Genomic DNA, 6361 nt, shown 5'->3' on the forward strand with positions numbered 1-6361 from the left:
TGTGTGTGTGTGTGTGTGTGTGTGTGTGTGTGATAAATAGATAAGAAAGTCACGGGGCTAGACCATCATTAGGCTTCATCCTTCTTTTGTCATGGGGAGAGATTTCATCATTTGGTGGTAAATGATGCAGGATCCTGTACTGATCTCCCAGTTGTCCAATTCCATAATTCACCTTGGTAAAGCAGAAAAAAGAGTCCATTGTAAGAAGCCTGGGAGAACAGCAAACCAGGAAGAATAAAGTACTTTCAATGATTGAGTCACAGGAGGTAACTAAAGTGAGAGGCTCCCCGGAAGAGGTTTCCTGGGTGCCTTGGGAGGTTTATGACAGTTTATCCTGAAAGCATTGAATTCTTACCTTTGAGCACAGGATTGCTGGCCTCATAAGAGGATGAGTATGACATTCCTTTCACTGGTACAAAGTTGGTTTGTAAGCTTGTTAAAGTGCTGAAATTCAATATTCCTTTCACTAACGCTAAAGATTGACTTCTTCCCTGAACAGGACTATGGAAATGGCACAGACGCTGTGTTTTCTGTGCCTGCAGTATAGCTAAGTGGCTGGTATGTTGGCCTCTTAAGTGAGAAACAAGCTAATTCTGCTATTGTTACAATCTATCGCTGTAGCCACCTTTCATGACTGATGGAGAGGGGCTCTCTAAAGGATAGTGGCTTTCGCTTGGGAATGGCAGCGGGACTACAGGTGCAGTCGTAAGACGGCGGCTATTCCAGGAGACTGGAGCAGGAGACGTTTTCAAAGGCACAGTGAGGATGACAGCATAACACCATTTGGAATAACCCTGGGCTAATAATCAGTCCAGGATTAACAGATGTTGAGCAGATGCCCTTGCACAAGTCTTATGATGATTTTTTTTTTTGGTGTAGTTTTGTAGTGGGCTTTGGTCAAGGTTGGGGATCTGACAGAGTCTTCTGTGGTCATTTCTGTTATCAGGCATGTGCACACAAGATGTATTTCGTAACCTCTGGCTTCCTTTCTTTTAGTTTATGTTTGGTTTGGGCTTCACAAAGCGACCCTGTTTTGAGTCTGAAAAGTTTGGCACTGTCGAAAGTCATCAGTTTTTTTAATGCCAACCTCCTTCAGTAGCCCCCTGTCATAATAACAGTACTTACTAGAAACGTCTGTGTGTGTGTGTATGACTTCCACAGGAGATTCAGCCCAGGGCCTTGGCATGCCAGGCAAGTCCTCTAAGCACTCTACAACTGAGCTACAGTCTCAGCACCCCCTCTTCTTCTTTTCTTTTTAAATTTTATTTTCAACAAGGTCTCACTATAAAGCTCAGGCTGGCTTCACACTTGTGGTCCTCTTGTCTTAGTCTCTTGAATAGCTGGGATTGTGGGTATGTGCCACCACACCCCACTAACATACTTGTTTTGTTTTTTATTTTAAAGAGAATAAAATCAAACAAGATAAAACAGAATAAAGCTAATCAGAACAATGAAAGTGATACAAGACTTCAAAACAATATAATAAGAAATCAGTGATGACTACCATAATGTCTTGTTTTCTTCAAAATAGCTGTTCATACCATCAGGCATAATAAGATAAAACAGAATAAAACCAATTTAAAAAAAGAACAAAAGTGTATTTTAAAGAGAGTAAAAAAAAACAGATTAAAGCCTGTCAAAACAAAACAATGAAAGTGATACATGATTGAAAAACAGGATAATAGGAAATCAACAAAGGCTACTGTTAATGCTTCTTGTTGTCTTCAAAATTGCTGCCCATAGCAGCAGATATGATACAAATCAAAGCAGAACAGAATGAAACCAATCAGAACACTGAATAAGACAAAGCAATAAAATGGAAAAAAACAAAACAGTGAAAACAATATTGGATTTCAAAAACAAGACAGAAGGAAATCTTCCATATTTGCTGTTACACATTGTTATCCTCTTAATAGATGCTCAGACTACCAGCCTTAGGCCTGCAAAGGCAATCAAACAATACAAGCATTAAGTTGTTTTGGTACCTCAAGTGCTATCAACTCAGTCTGTCCTTGAATTAGGTGGTTGCTTACAGGGTTGCTGTTGATGGTGGGGTTTTTGACTCCCAGCCCACTTGCCAGTTGGCTCAAGGGAAGGCAAATTGGCTTCTTGTTCTTCTTGTTACTCCTCTCAGGCCCTTAAAGTACTTACTTTTAAACAGAGGTACAGATGTGCTCAAATAAAGGGAGTGCTTTTCAAGTCCTTCTTTCTGTTGATTCTTGTTGTGTGACATTCTCGTAGGTCATATAAGTGAGTGAACTATGCCTTGTTTCATGTCTTTCTTTGTGCTTCCTATACGTGCTGTCCTGTGTCTGGCCTGGTGTGTGGAAGCCATGAGCCAGGGGGTGGATAACCAGGGCGCCCTGGAGAACCTGACAGCCTCAGGGGTGGGAGGCAGACCTGGTGGAGGTGTCTGCAGGTCTTTTGCACAGCCCTGGGAGGCTGTGTGGTGGCAATGATGCAGATCCTGGCAAACCTCCACCCCCTTAGCAGTTGAAAGGAAGTGCTGGATGCTACAAGTCCAGCAAACTGGCGTAATGTGGGAGAATAACATCTTGCTGCTTCAGGAGCCTCTCTGGAGCCATCTTGCTGGATCTCTTTGAGTCACATGATTATCATAACGCTGTATCAATACGTTTTGAGAAGCAGCTCATTGGGGGTTGAATAAAAGTGGATTTTAGGTGTAACTGCCTCAAACCAGGTAGAACACATGACATTCTTAACTTGGGCCTCTGTAGGCAGTCCCGGCCTATCAAGGGTTTATGCTGTGAAAATTGTTACGCAAATTGGACCCATTTCTAGCACACTCCACTATGATGGATTGGGAACCACAGGAGACGATAGATACTCTGGTCATGGATGTCTGCTCCAGGAACTACCTGCTAAGACCAAGCCGATAAAACAGTATTGCTTAAGTTTAAAGCTAATTTTACTTAGCGGCTGACAATGACCCTTTGGAATTCCCTGAAGAAACTGAGCCCTAGCCTCTGTTTTCTTTACAACAGGATCTGGCCTCCTTCGCCTGTTACCCTCCTGGGAACTGCCTTGTTTCTGAAGCCCAGCCAAGCCTGGGATCCTGCCTGACGCCACTGCCACGTTTGTAGACGTCTGTGAGCAGTCTGCAGGAAGCCCAGCTCCTTCTCGCTGGGCCTCCTGGGTTTGGACTGTGCTCCGTGTCTCCTGCCATGTTCTCCACACACGTCTGCCTGCCAGGCTGAAGCTTCTACCCACCCTTCCTTCCTTTTTTCCTGCCAGCAAGTCCATCAAACCCCAGCTCCCAGTTTCCCAATCCATCTATTCTCCTTTACCAAGCCCGCTCCCTGGTGGCCTCTAGGGTAGGAAGAAAGTTAACCTCTAGGACTGGGCTCATTTGAAATCTGGCCGCTCTATTCTCCTCTTCTTCCAGGATCTATTTAAAAACTGTTCCGGGTGCACAGGAAGCAGAAGCATTCTTTTCTGGGCCTGCAAGCCAGAGGGGCCGAGTGAGGACCTTGCTTCCTGCTGGGAGTCTCAGGTCTGGTGGCTCCTTAGCTTCCTGCTCTGTACCTGGCCCACGAGAGGCCGGATAATGACTGGCTTTTAGGTTGCTTCGGCTCACTGCAGCTCCGGCTCTGTATGTGTATGCAAGCACGAATGAGTGAGTGAATTATTGCTCTGGCTCCTGCCCATCAGTTTTCTGTTGCTTGTCTTTTTCATATCCAGGTCTAGTTTAGGACAAAGCCCATCTTTCCTTGGACCCCACAAGGAGAGACAGGAAAGCCGCCAAGGAGGAGCAGAAAGCTGCCAGCAGAACCCCAGCCAGGCCCCAGACCTGCGTGTCTGAGTGTTCCAAGTACGTAAAAAATGCTGCTCTATCCGCAGACCAACCATTATCTCATTAAATAAATCCTCAGACCTTGATTTAGCTGTTAAGAAAGATGTTTTGATAAAGAACATCTGCTGTTGTTTTCAATTAAATATTGTACCACTAAACTTTGATTAAAAACTGGCTTAAAAATTTAATAGCCCTTCCCTAGAAGATGGCTGAATGCAAAAAGAAAAATGTCACTTATTTAAATTGTTTTTTCCCCTCCTTTGTTGCTCAATTTTAACTGGATTCCCATAATGACTGCTTAAAACCCACACAATTTTGGATGCAGTGAATCGAGATGCATGAATAAGATTACCACACTAATACTGCTGTTCCCACTCTTTTACTATTGATACCTCATTTCATTTTTATGCTTTAATTAAATTGAGCATATTTTATGTTTCAGTTTGCTTTATAACAACTGCAGTGCATGTAATTGACACTATTTCATCTCTGTTAGAAAGTGCTGAGTTGGATCAAACACACCAATTCCATTTTCTTTTATATTTAGTCTGTGGAAAAACTAAGGCAGAAATAATGTGAAATTGTATTTCTTTTCCAAATTTCTGTTAGATGAAAATAACTACTTAGTAATTACTAATAAAGACTGAAATAAAACCTTTACTTTTAGCATAACTCTTATCTACATAAAAGTAGGTATTTAGTAGTGTAAGGTACTTTTACTTAGTATTTTTTCCCAAATGCTGTGGAACAAATAATTAATGCATCATTACTGTTCCGTGTGCTCCATGTAAAGTGTAAATCTTCAAACATATTTTAATGCATTGTTCCTCAAACCATGGTGTTTAGACTGAGTATGTTGGGGAAATGATATTATGCTATATTTGTATAGAGTAGAACTTGGCAAAGGAGTTTTTTTTTTTTTTTTCTTTCTGGGGATCAAACTCATGACCTCATGCTTGCCAGACAGGTGGTCAGGATGCTGAACTAAATTCTCAGCCCCCACCTCTTTTTTTTTTGTTTTTGAGACAGCGTTTTGCTATGCAGTTTAGACTGGATTTGAACTCACTTTGTAACCCAGGATGGCCTCAAACTTGCACATCAATATCCCTCCTTGGCCTCCTAAGTGCTGGGATTACAGGCGTGTACCACCATACCTGGCTTGGCAAACATTCAGATAGTAAGTTTTTCAACTTTGTGGGCCATACTATCTCACAACTACACATGCTGGTGCAATATGAAAGCAGCCATAAATGATATGTTAACTTATGACAGTGGGTTTATTCCAATAAAACTTTATTTACAAAACAGGCGGCAGTCTGTGTGTGACCCATGACCTATACTATGCTGAGCCTATTATCAAGGATGATGAACAAGTCTTAGGTAGAGTTCACAGTTGAAAAACAATAACAAGTAATTCATAATCTGGAGTCCAGAATCTACTTTGTTACCATAAATATAATTTGTGTTAATTTACTCTGTTGATTGCAACATTAAAATTTCTACCCACATCTTGTATTTCAAAGTAGAGACCTAGGCTCCTCAACAATTTGCAAGTCTAAATTAAGTTGTGAAATAATTATCCTAATTAAAATTTGCTGTTTTCTCTCCCATAGCGGTTGCAGCATATTTGTTTTATGCATGAACTTGGCCTACATGAAGCCAGATTTCGTAAGCTCTCAGCTTCATACTATTGCATTTGAAGTTCTAGGTTTGGGTGAGAAGAGGGTCATATATTGTGAAGAAGCCAAGAAACATTTGTTTAATGAGTTTTGAAAACTGTATGTTGTTATTTTGCTAATAAAACATTGGAGAAGTTATTTTTCCTAGTCTTTTGTGCAGCATGATGGCTTTTTCCTCACATACAAATGTGCCTGAAGAATATGGTATGTGCCTGGTCCGCATTCCTGTGATGTTTCCACAGGGTCTCTGCCACCCAGAGCTTTCTGTAGACACAGCATTCTTATTCAAGAGCGGTCGTTGGCTCCCATGTCAACTGCCTGGTGGCAGAATTGCTGCCTCATGGTCTGAAGTTGCTGACCCGAGTGTTACTTGTTAATAGGCATTGCCTCAGTGAAAAGTTGAAACCTGGAGATGTTCGTGTCCAAAAGGATGTGGGCGTGCCTGCTTGGATGTAGCTTGCCTATTCATATGCAGGGCAATGGGGGCGAACACAGAGGCAAAGTCATCCTCTGCCTTCAGCCCCAGGGTTTTGCTGGGTAGGTGACACCACTGTCTTGCATGTTTAAAACAGTGTTGATCATTACTCTGCAATAGGTTATGGGAGAAGTTCATGTGTATATGCCATTTCATTAAGGGTATATTGTGTAAAAAGAATTTTGAACATGTTACACTCATAAGGTAAGAATTATTAGATTTCTTTTTTTTTTCAGCACAAGCAATTGAACCCAGGGCCTCCATAGATCATTAAAAAAGTTTTGTTTTGAGACAAGATCTGACTGAGTCATGAAATTCCCAGATTCCTCAATTCCCTTGAACTTGTAATTCTCCTACCTCAGCCTCCGAGAGTGCTGGGTAATTAAGAGTATG

General features: G+C 41.7%; 1 long non-coding RNA gene across 2 annotated transcripts; it reads left to right on the plus strand.

The window, feature by feature from the left end:
• The first annotated feature begins 709 nt into the window (after positions 1–709).
• LOC134474115 (uncharacterized) lies at positions 710–5631 on the plus strand. 2 transcript variants are annotated; one of them, XR_010044732.1, is made up of 4 exons: positions 710–3514; positions 3703–3832; positions 4844–4991; positions 5428–5631. It is a non-coding gene; the product is annotated as an uncharacterized LOC134474115 (long non-coding RNA). The 2 variants fall into 2 exon arrangements; XR_010044731.1 differs by lacking the exon at positions 4844–4991 and having other exon boundaries at positions 716–3514.
• The last annotated feature ends 730 nt before the right edge of the window (positions 5632–6361 follow it).

The sequence above is a fragment of the Cavia porcellus genome, unplaced genomic scaffold, assembly GCF_034190915.1.
Source record: "Cavia porcellus strain 051 isolate PalLab524CR breed Dunkin Hartley unplaced genomic scaffold, mCavPor4.1 scaffold_30, whole genome shotgun sequence".
NCBI lineage: Eukaryota > Metazoa > Chordata > Mammalia > Rodentia > Caviidae > Cavia > Cavia porcellus.